General features: G+C 36.4%; 1 protein-coding gene across 9 annotated transcripts in view; it reads left to right on the top strand.

The window, feature by feature from the left end:
* The first annotated feature begins 299 nt into the window (after window positions 1–299).
* ATG4C (autophagy related 4C cysteine peptidase) overlaps window positions 300–11052 on the top strand; it is a 134967-nt gene continuing 124214 nt past the window's right edge. For 8 of the 9 annotated variants that reach the window (XR_003434296.1, XR_003434297.1, XR_003434293.1 and 5 more), the window contains exon 1: window positions 300–420. The gene's annotated coding sequence lies outside the window, so the exon portion shown is untranslated. Of the gene's footprint in view, window positions 476–11052 lie in introns of all 9 variants that reach the window. The other variant, XM_027113958.1, reaches the window with a different exon arrangement.

Raw genomic sequence — 11052 nt, forward strand, 5'->3', positions numbered from 1 at the left:
CGCTGGAGGAGAGGTAGTGTTGCACGGCAAGCTGGGAGTTGAAGTCCAATTGTTCAGCAGGAAGTCATGGCAGGAATAATGTGGTTTGTCTATCAGAGACACCGCTTATAGATGGATACTTTCTCTTGGTTCTGCTCTTGCTATATTGGTGACTTAGAGTCTGAGGCGGCAAACAGGACGAAAAAAGGATGAAGTAAACGGACCGGGGACCTGTAAGCCGCTGCTACTGTTGCTGCCAATCAACAGGCGTTAGTGCCCCGGAAGTGGCTGACCTACTGGGTTTGAAGGGGGTGGGGCGTTTCTCTTACTACGGTGGCCGGGGAGCTCGAGGTGCGTGTAGCTGCGGCGCTGAGGTCGGGGCGTCTGCGTGTGTGTTGGCTGCTTTTGTGGCAGCTGCTGGTGGAGCTGGAACATTTCCCGGTTGGTGGCTCCTGCACATTGTTTCCATTTCTCCAGTTCTGTTTTCGGTTTTTCGGTGAGGGGTCGACTTGAGGTTCCTCTGACTCCGCTAGCCTCAGAGGAGGTTGGGACTTAGTGTCTCTGGTCCTTCCAAATGACCGGGTTTCTTGGGGGCCCCTGCCCTCAGTGGAGACCCAGTAGCCAACAGTTTAGGCTCTCTGAGGGTTTTGGTGCTTCCCTCATCTCTGTTTCTGGTGTAATTTGTTTTCTGACTCCTTGCCCTTCCTGGTCTCCAGAGCTAACGAACCGTAAGTCTTCCTGTGGGCAGCTGTTCCCCCTCTCCTAGAGGCTTTTCGTACGTGTTTCAGGCACGATCGCTAGTCCCCTAAGCTATTGCATCCATTTAACTCCTTCCCTATTTCTCTCCGTTAAAAAAAGAACAGAAAAGAGAAAAAAAAATCCCCCCAAATCAGATTCTCAAGATCTCAATCTTCTCATTCCTAACTCCTTTATCCCTTTTTAGGCCTTTGTTACTGCTTCAGACTCTTAACACATTTGCCTGAATATCTTAATGCTTTTCCATTCAGACATTAACGTTTAATCACTTTATTTGTTTCTTACTCATCCTCAACTCTTCGACTTCCATCCACATGTCAGGGCTTTTTAGGTTGGATGTTCAAACACATTCTTATGATGACTGGTGAATACGAGACGAACAGCCAAGCATGACTCTGCTTATGAAGTTTATACTTAAGATCTATTTGGCTTACATTTTTGTTTTGTATTGATTATTCCCCCACAAGGGGTTCACTGCTACCCTATGGTTAGAGGAGAATACCTCATCCTACAGCTCTTTGTATCTGAATTAACTTAGATGGGATTTTTTCCCCTTCTCCTACTCGAAACATATGTCCCCAGTAGAATTTTTGCGATGATTTTGTGTCAATTAATAGCAGATAGACACAAGGGAATGCTCTTTCCTCCTTGGTTGTTTATGATTTGTAATTAGATTGTGAGTCATTGAAAGTACACAGAGGGATTAGAAAAGCTTTTGAAAGGTAAAGGCTGTGTGTGTACCAATTTACAAGTAAATAAAGTGTCTTCCCTGAACAAGGGAGAGTTTCTAATTAGTCGAATAATCTGATGCTGTATTGAATTAATTATCAGTTCTTTCACTGTAAAATTTTGGGACGTGTTTAAAGTTTAAAAGTAGCCAATATGAGAACTTTTATAGTTTAGTAAAAAGAGTTTAAAAACCCTTTAACTGATGCTCATTTTTCTGTAAAATGGAATACAAATATATTGAAAAGTTTATTTGTTGTGATTGTTTATGAGATATTTCTCTCTCTATATATATATTTAATTTATTTAGTTTTGGCTGCGTTGGGTGTTCGTTTCTGTGCGCCGGCTTTCTCTAGTCGTGGTGAGCGGGGGCTACTCTTTGTTGTGGTGCGCGGGCTTTTCATTGTGGTGGCTTCTTGTTGCAGAGCACGGGCTCTAGGCACGCGGGCTTCAGTAGTTGTGGCTCGCGGGCTCTAGAGCACAGTCTCAGTAGTTGTGGCGCATGGGCTTATTTGCTCTGCGGCATGTGGGATCTTCCCGGACCAGGGCTCGAACTCGTGTTCCTTGCATTGGCAGGCAGATTCTTAACCACTGCGCCACCAGGGAAGCCCCTTCTGCATAATTTGTTAGATCTGGTAAAACAGCATTGTTTACTATTCAGTAATGTTTTGTAGACAGAAATTTTTGCCCTTCTTGTCTTTCTTGGGGCCACGTAAGTTAAATAACTTTGCAGCTTTCTTCTGTTATGAGTATTTTACTATTCTAATAGCAAAATTATTGTTCTTCTTTAGGAGTCAAAGATAATCTCTATGTCAATAAAATATAAATATTAATACATGTACCCAGTCTAAATGAGGTTATTCCTAATTAGTCAGAAATGGTTTTAGCCACGTTTAAGAGTGGGGCTAAATGTATAATATTTCAGAATTAATTCACTCATGAAATTCTTTATTGGATAAATGATAGGCTAGACATTACTCACATTTTTTATATTTTTCCTGAGATTTTATTCATTTAGTAGGCGTTTATTAAATGCTTCTTACTATTTAACTTTTGTCACAATATCATCAAAACATTTATTGAGAACATCCTCTTGCCCTCAGCTCTGTACCAGATGCTTTAAAGCAAGGGTCCCCACCCCCCGGGCCACGGACTGGTACTGGTCTGCGGCCTGTTAGGAACGGGGCTGCCCAGTAGGAGGTGAGTGGTGGGCCAGCGAAGCTTCATCTGCGGCTTCCCATCACTTGCATTACCACCTGAACCATATTCCCCTCCCCACGAAACTGGTTCCTGGCGTCAAAAAGTTTGGGGACCACTGCTTTAAAGCATTATTGCGTTAAATCATTATACCAACTCATTGAGCTATTGAGTATTATTTACATTTAGCAGATGAAGAAACTGAAGCTCAAAGAATTCAAGTAATTTAGTCCAGTTCCTTTTGACTCTTCCCACTTACTACAGTTGCAAAGATTTGTTCACTACTCTGGAATATATAAAGAGCATTAATTCAATAAATACTTGCTAAGCAGCTATTACGTACCAGATACTCTTCTAGGTGCTGGGACTAGAACAGTGAACAAGAGACAAAAGTCTCTGCTCTTAGGGAGCTTACATTCTATTAGAATGTTTGACATGTAAACCTTGCCTTCAAGAAACAAAATATAGCCTGTATGCATTTGGTTTTGTGTGTTTTAGAATGTTAAGGTTGAAAAGAGAGATTAACCAGGGAATATTTCATGAAGAAGATGAGATTTGATCTAGAACTAAAATAGCGAGTATAAATTTGGTAGGTAGAAATTGGGAGGAAAGTAATTCCAGTTTGAGTCATAAAATGAGCAAAATTCTAAATTGTAGGAGAGAGAGATTAGTGGGAGGGACAGTTAACTGGATTGCTTTGTATCTTCATTTCTTTGCATATAGGTGGGCAGTGTTGGCTGAATTTGAAACAAATGTTTAAATGAATGAAGCTGTGGCAAGAGCTCAGATACCAGGCAATGAGGAATTAGATAGATCTAGTGTTATTATTGTGGGATTTAAAGAAAAGAATTAATTGGATAACTGTTGGTGAAAGAACCAGTAAGCACTGTTAATTATTGAATGTTGGGAGTGGCGTGGTGGCCAAAGGAGAAGGGAGGCTAGACTACCAGGTTTGAACTGAGTGGGTCAGGTGTATTGTAGATTTACCTGTGATGAGGGTTTTTTATTTGTTTATTTTATTCCAAGATGCACCATTATTTTATGAACTTCCGTGAAAGAAAAAAAATATTGCCCATTAAACATAAAAAGATTGTCACCTGTAAGGTGTATTCAGTTTCAGAGTTTAAAATGTAAAAATGTGTGATCTAGAAATGATGAAATAAGGTACTCCTTATGATGGTTCGTGAGTCTTGTAACTACTTAATTTTTTTGGACTGTTTATAAATGTTTGTAATCTTTGACATGCATTCAATCATTTAGCATTTATTTATTTACTAGGCACGCTTCTAGGCCACAGTGATATAGTGATGAGTAAATGCAGTCTCTACCTCATAGAACTTATGAGGGGAGGCAGACATAAATCAAATATTCCATCAAAGAAATGTAAAGTTGCAACTATTGTAAATTCTATGAAAAAGGACTTGATGTTATACAGAAGAAAAACTGTTTACAGAGGAGATAAGAGTGTGGATGAGGAGAGGCCAGATGAGAGATGGTAATATCTTAGACAAGGTGGTGGTGAAGACAGGTAAAAGTGGATGGGTTTTAGAGATGTTTAGGAGGTAGAACTGGGTGATGAATTGGATATGAGGAATGAGGGAGAGAAAGGTGGCATCAGCCACCACTACCATTTTGGCTTATGTAACTGGATGGATTGTGGTACAGTTCATTGAGGTAGAGAACATTGTAAGATGACTGGGTTTGGGGGGACATGCTTTGTTTCTTAATATTTTTTCACCGTGGCATCAGTGTTCAAGGTTTATGTCTTAATTATTCTTTTTTTCCTTTTATGTCGTTGTTTAAGTTAAGTATGTTTGAGGAATGCTGTACCTGAAATAAGTTTTTTCAGTATTTTTTCCCTTGAGTGGGCAGGGATAAGGTTCTAGATAAAGGCTTTTGGAAATATGTTGGTATTTGTTTTGAATTTATATGTAACATATTCAACCATATATATGAATAGGTAACTGAGTAATACAGCTCTATATCATTTTTATTTGCACTTGGGATTTGGCAGTAAATTGGGCATCTGGTTAAATTCTAACTTCATTCAGTTGGTGTATGTGTAAATATAAATATGTGTATTAGGGAAAAAAGACATGCTTATGATTTTCTTTGAAATAACTCCATTGTGTAGTTTTTGGTAGATATTGAATTAATACAGTCAGTTATTATTTAAATTTTACATTTCATAGTAAAGCAGTAGAGGGTACAGAGCAAAAAGCTTGGGCTTGGAGTAAAATTGCCTGGATTCAAGGTGTGTTTTGCTATTTAGTAGCAGTATGATCTTGCAAAAGTTCTTCAGCCTTTGTTATTTTTTAAATCTATAAAATGAGGATAATAATAGTACCTGCCTTATAGAGTTGTTGTGAGGATTAAGTGAGATGGTATGTGTGCATAGGTTTACAAAATTCCTGGTACAGAGTTTGTTTATTATTATTGTTATCATTATTATTATAGTGATGTGGTGTCTGGGATCATCTGTACTTCTGTAACAACATTTTAATTTAGAGTTCCTTTTAACTAATAGATCTTGATTGGGGAAAAAATCGTTTGGTAGTCATATTTGGATTTGGAGAAAATGTTATACAAGACAGCTTTTGTTTATTCACAATTGTCCTAGGTGAGTCAGCACATGTCATCTTTCACAGAATTCTCATCAGAGATTGTGGTTAGTCTACAGCTATAATTGGAAGTTAATGATGGATTGGCTTATAATTACTTATTATTTGTTAGGATTATTACTTTCATTTTTAGTCCAACCTGTCTGAACTTTGTACTGGCTTTTAGGTCTTATGGATAGGGTGAAGAAGTAGTTAAACGTTATAAAGTCTGATCAGCTGCTCTAAAGTCGATTTAATTTCCATCCAACTTTTTTCCCCAACTTTTTTTCTTTTGAAAGTTTCAAACCTATACAAAAAAGTTTAAAGAGTACTACAACAAATACCTGTATATCCTTTACCTAGACTCACTAGTTGTTAACATTATGCTTCTTTTGCTTTTTTGCTTTTTCTCTAACACACACACACACACACACACACATACACACAAATGTACATTTTTTTTTCCCTTGCTGAAGCATTTGAAAGTAAGGTGGAAACATCATGATACTTCTAAATACTTCATCATGCATCGCCTAGGAACTAGGACATCCTTCTACATAACCATAATGCCATTAGCATACCCAAATAATTTAATTTTGATATGATAATATTATCTAATGTATGGGCCATATGAAAAAATTCAGATGTACCCGGATGTTCCAGTAATGTCTCTTATAGCTTTTTAGGAAAATAACACTGAATTGAGTAAGAGATTTCATTGAATTGTATTTGGTTGTCATATCTCTCTGTTTTCTTTTATGTAGAACAATCCTCACCTTTTCTTTTTCCTCCTATCTTCCTTACTTTTTTTTTTTTTTTTTTTTTTTTGTGGTACGCGGGCCTCTCACTGTTGTGGCCTCTCCCCTTGCGGAGCACAGGCTCCGGACGCGCAGGCTCAGCGGCCATGGCTCATGGGCCCAGCCGCTCCGCGGTATGTGGGATCTTCCTGGACCGGGGCACGAACCCGCATCCCCTGCATCGGCAGGCGGACTCCCAACGACTGCGCCACCAGGAAAGCCTCTTCCTTTTTTTTTTTTTTTTTTTTTTGGTGTTTCAAGACATTGACATTTTTGAAAAGTCTAGGCCAATTGTTTTGTAGAATGCCTCACAAAATGAATTTGATTGTTTCTTCACAGTTTCAGGCTAAATAGTTTTTTTTTCAAGACTGTTACATGGTAGTTATTGTAAACTTTCCATTTGATCACATCAAGAGTAATGTAATGATAATTTGTCCATTTATTGGTGATGTTAAGGTTGATCACTTAGGTTAACCAGATTCCTACATTTTAAAGGTGTCTTTTCCCTTTTATACTTAACGATTAATCTGTGGAGGTGATACTTTATCATTAGATATTCTGTTTTCCAACAGTTTTTTTTCTATACGGTGGTTTTAGTAGCCATTGATAAACCTTGCCTGAATAAATCATTGCATTGGTTGTTGCCAAATAATGGTTTTCCAGTTCTCTCAATCCATCTACATATGTTTGCTGGCTATTTTCTTTAAAGAAGAGATATTCCTCCTCTCACTTTTTATTTTATTTTAAAGGAAGATACAAAAAAAAATTTATTTATTTATTTGGCTGCATTGGGTCTTAGTTGTGGTGCGTGGGCTCTTTGTTGAGGCGTGTGCGCTTCTCTCTAGTTGTGGCGCATGGGCTCCAGAGCGCACGGGCTTAGCTGCCTGGTGGCCTATGGGATCTTAGTTCCCTGACCAGGGATCGAACCCTCGTCCCCTGCACTGGAAGGCGGATCCTTAACCACTGGAACACCAAGGAAGTCCCTCTCCTTTTATTTTAGTACCTCTATGTACCCAAGGATTCCTTTTTAAAAAATGTATCCGATGTGATGATCTGTTACCATTATTCTTTTTGATGACTGAATTATCTCAAATTTGTTTAGGCCCTTCAAACTAGTTCCTGTGGCCTTTGCATATGTCCACATTGGTATTTGGGCACCTTCTTACTTCTTTGTACAATGAGGTGTTCCAGGCTCACCTTGTATATTCTACTTGGAATCACCTGTTTAACAGTGGAGCCCTCGTTCATTTTAGTGGAAAATGGTACTTAGAAACCAAAATTTGGGCATTGAATATACTCACTACTACTACTGTTGTTGCTTCTAGGCCCTTTAAATGGTTACACACATACACACACATTTTTTAAAAGAAATCATGATTTTATAGGATACCTTCAATTCAAGTTCAGAATCACAGAGTTCAACTTTACCTTTCCTCAGTTCATATTTGTATCTCCCTTTTCCTACAGGGAGAATTCTGATTCTCAACCATATCAATATATTTACTCATTTAATCTGCCCTACACACACATATGATAGTTTTGGAATTGCTATACTGATACTCCCTCCTGCAACAGATTTACCAAGTAAAGATTTCTTTGCCACTTTCTGTCCTTATAATATATCCCACTAAAGATATATAGTCAAAGAAAGCGGGTGTTCAAAGGTATTTGAATTATTTCTTCTGTGATTATGTTATCAATTTAAAATATATTTAAGTTCCTACTAAACTACTTTTTAATAGACTCTTTCTGTAAAATCGGTTATCTGTAAAACTACTAAAGTAGACATAATAATTTAAAACTTTATCATAATATATAGTAATAGGGAGCTCTAGGATAGTTATATCAGATAGAGAATATGCAGTTTTTATCTTTATAAGGCTTTAAATTTGTAGCTCTTTTTTTCAAATTGATATAATTTTTTACTGTTTAAAATTAGAAACGATGAGGAAAATGTCATCAAACAATTCCATTTGTAAGCCAAAACAATTATGTTTGTGAACATTTTAAACAGTGCTCTTCTTTTGACTGATGATACAATTCAAGCATTAATCTTTAACAATAGACATAATTGTTCAGGGTACTTTAACTCATTCCTAAAAAATATGGCTAGTGTTTTCCTGTATTGACACCCAGAATAGAAAGATTTATGTTATTTGTATGTCCTTGTTCTTTGTATTTGAAGAATGCCAGTTATGACTGTGTGTTACCCTGTGATTTTTTTCATGTGTGAATGTTCTCATTGGAAGTGGAAAAATATTTCTTTTAATTATTATAGCATTTTATTTATTACTATTATTATTTTTTGCGGTACGCGGGCCTCTCACTGCTGTGGCCTCTCCCATAGCGGAGCACAGGCTCCGGATGCGCAGGCTCAGCGGCCATGGCTCACGGGCCCAGCCGCTCCGCGGCACGTGGGATCCTCCCGGACCAGGGCACAAACCCGTGTTCCCTGCACCGGGAGGCGGACTCTCAACCACTGCGCCACCGGGGAAGCCCGGGATTGATATTTGTTAATAAAAATGCAAACAGGTAGAAAAGGTTACAGTAGATGAAAAACTTCCTCACAGGTCAGTTTATTTGATGGGATAGTTAAAAGCACATCAAAAATTCGAAATCAATATTTCTTTTGCTGCAGAATACCATTTGGGGAAGATGCCCAACCATACACAAATCCTGGAATCCTGCAGTGTTTTTATTGGTTGTGCTGCGTGACTGAGATATATTCTGTAGAATCAGTTCCCTAAAGTTCTGTCAGTTTTTATTGGCTTTAAATCCTCAGTGGATAAAATATTCTATTTATTGCCGTATGGGGGAGGCTGATTATCCTTATCTGCTCTTCAAGGACATCGATTTGAGTACTGTTTACATTTATCAATTTATAATTTATCGACTATCTTAATGTGTGGTTGTGGTTAGAAAAGTGACTCTCTAAAAATGACATTTGGGTCTCAACGGATGATTTTCATATCAAATGTTGTAGTTCTGTCTTCCAAAACAGCTCTGTTTAGTCTTCACTCTGCACTTCAGATCATTAACAATAAAGTTGAGGAATGAACCTCATCTAGTGGCTTTATCTATGTTTACTGAGGTAAAGAGTTTTCTCCTCTTTAATGCTATTATTTTTAAATTAAAACTGGAATCATCAGAATGTAAACAGCAAACAGAAATATGGAAATGGTGGATGATAAAATTTGTTGTAGTATGCGTTAGTGAAGAATGTCTACTTGAAAAAAGTGTTACCAATTTCTCTGAAGTTTTAAGAAATAAACCATAAATCCCTTCTAAAAAGTATTTGGAAATTGTGGAGAATGTTATTTGGATGGTTTTTTAGACTGAGGCTCTGATAACACTACATAAAATAACCAAGAGTTTTGGCGTATCATTTTTTTTTTTCCTGGAGCAGTCAAACCATGTATTTTAGGTATCACAGGAGATTGAAATATACTGGATAATGGGTAAATCATCTCTTCACTTTATAATTGATAGACTAGTGAATTTTAATTCATTTTTAATTTTTTTTTTAAATCAGGAAAGCTTTTGGAAAGGGAATTTGTAGGTGAGGATAGTTTGGAATTGTGGTTTCTTCATTTGTATGTTTTTTTTTCTTTTATAGTTAAACTAAAAGTACTGTTTGTCTTGCCTTTCCCTGGCAAACAAAAAGAAAAAATTTTTTTCTTCATTGATTTTTTTAAATTATTATATACATTTTCTTCCAGCTTTATTGAGGTATAATTGACACACAGCACTGTATAAGTTTAAGATGTACAGCATAATGATTTGACTTACATACATCATGAAATGATTATGACAGTAAGTTGAGTGATCATCTGTCATCTCATATAGATATAAAATTAAAGAAATAGAAAAAAAATTATTTTCTTGTGAAGAGAACTCAGGATTTACCCTCTTAAGTTTCATATATAACATACAGCAGTGCTAATTATATTTATCATGTTAATTACATCCCTAGTACTTATTTATCTTACAACTGGAAGTTTGTAACTTTTTTTTTTAAATAACTGGAAGTTTATACTTTTTTTTTTTTTTGGAAGTTTGTACCTTTTGACTACCTTCATCCAACTCCCCCTCTGCCATCCCTTCCTCTGGTAACCAGAAATCTGATGTCTTTTTCTATGAGTTTGTTTGTTTTTGAAGTATAATTGACCTAAACACTATGTTAGTTCCTATTAACATAGTGATTTGGTATTTTTATACATTTTAAAATGATCACCACAATTAGTTACAGTATGTCACCATCCAAAGATATTATGTAATTATTAACTATATTCCCTATTCATACCTGAGACTCATTTAAAGAAAATATTTTAGTAGACTGAATGGATGCAAGTATTAATTTATGCTTTTTCCTCTTTCCAGATCTCACCACATTTATTTTTAGGAGAAAAAAAAATTATGAGTTAACAAGGGGTAGCCTCCAAGTCATTTTACTCAGCTAAAGCTGTTCTGGGGAACTACGTTGAGGAAGTTAAGTTTTGTAAATGACTAAATAGCTGAATCTGATGTCTTTGAGAAACACAAGAATAATGTTGTTTATCTTAAAAAGGAAAAAAGCACTTTGTCTCAGCATTTTTATCTTTCTCATAGGCTGTTTAGGAACTTTGTAATAGAATGTCTTCTCTGTAGATTTCTTAGTTGAGCAGTTTAAGTTGTTTTTGTTAGAATTTAACATAACCTGGACATATTTGTAATTTCCTATGTTAAGTTTTTCACTTGAGCGATTTATTTTTGAATAATTCTGTTATTATTTTAAAAGAGGCTCGATGTAAACAATTTAATAAAGACAAGTACAAAAAAAAGTAGAAATGACATTGCATAATGTCAGCATAGAGTATCAACATAAATCATACCTTGTTAAATAAAGCTTCTCCTAATGTTAAAAAAAATGATATTGCATCTCTCAGAGATTTCCACTTTTAACATTATGGACTTTTTTTTTTTTTTTTTTTTTTTTTTTTTTTATGTGGGCCTCTCAC

Source organism: Aethalodelphis obliquidens, unplaced genomic scaffold (genome assembly GCF_003676395.1).
Source record: "Aethalodelphis obliquidens isolate GAN/ISIS:26980383/991018 unplaced genomic scaffold, ASM367639v1 scaffold13, whole genome shotgun sequence".
NCBI lineage: Eukaryota > Metazoa > Chordata > Mammalia > Artiodactyla > Delphinidae > Aethalodelphis > Aethalodelphis obliquidens.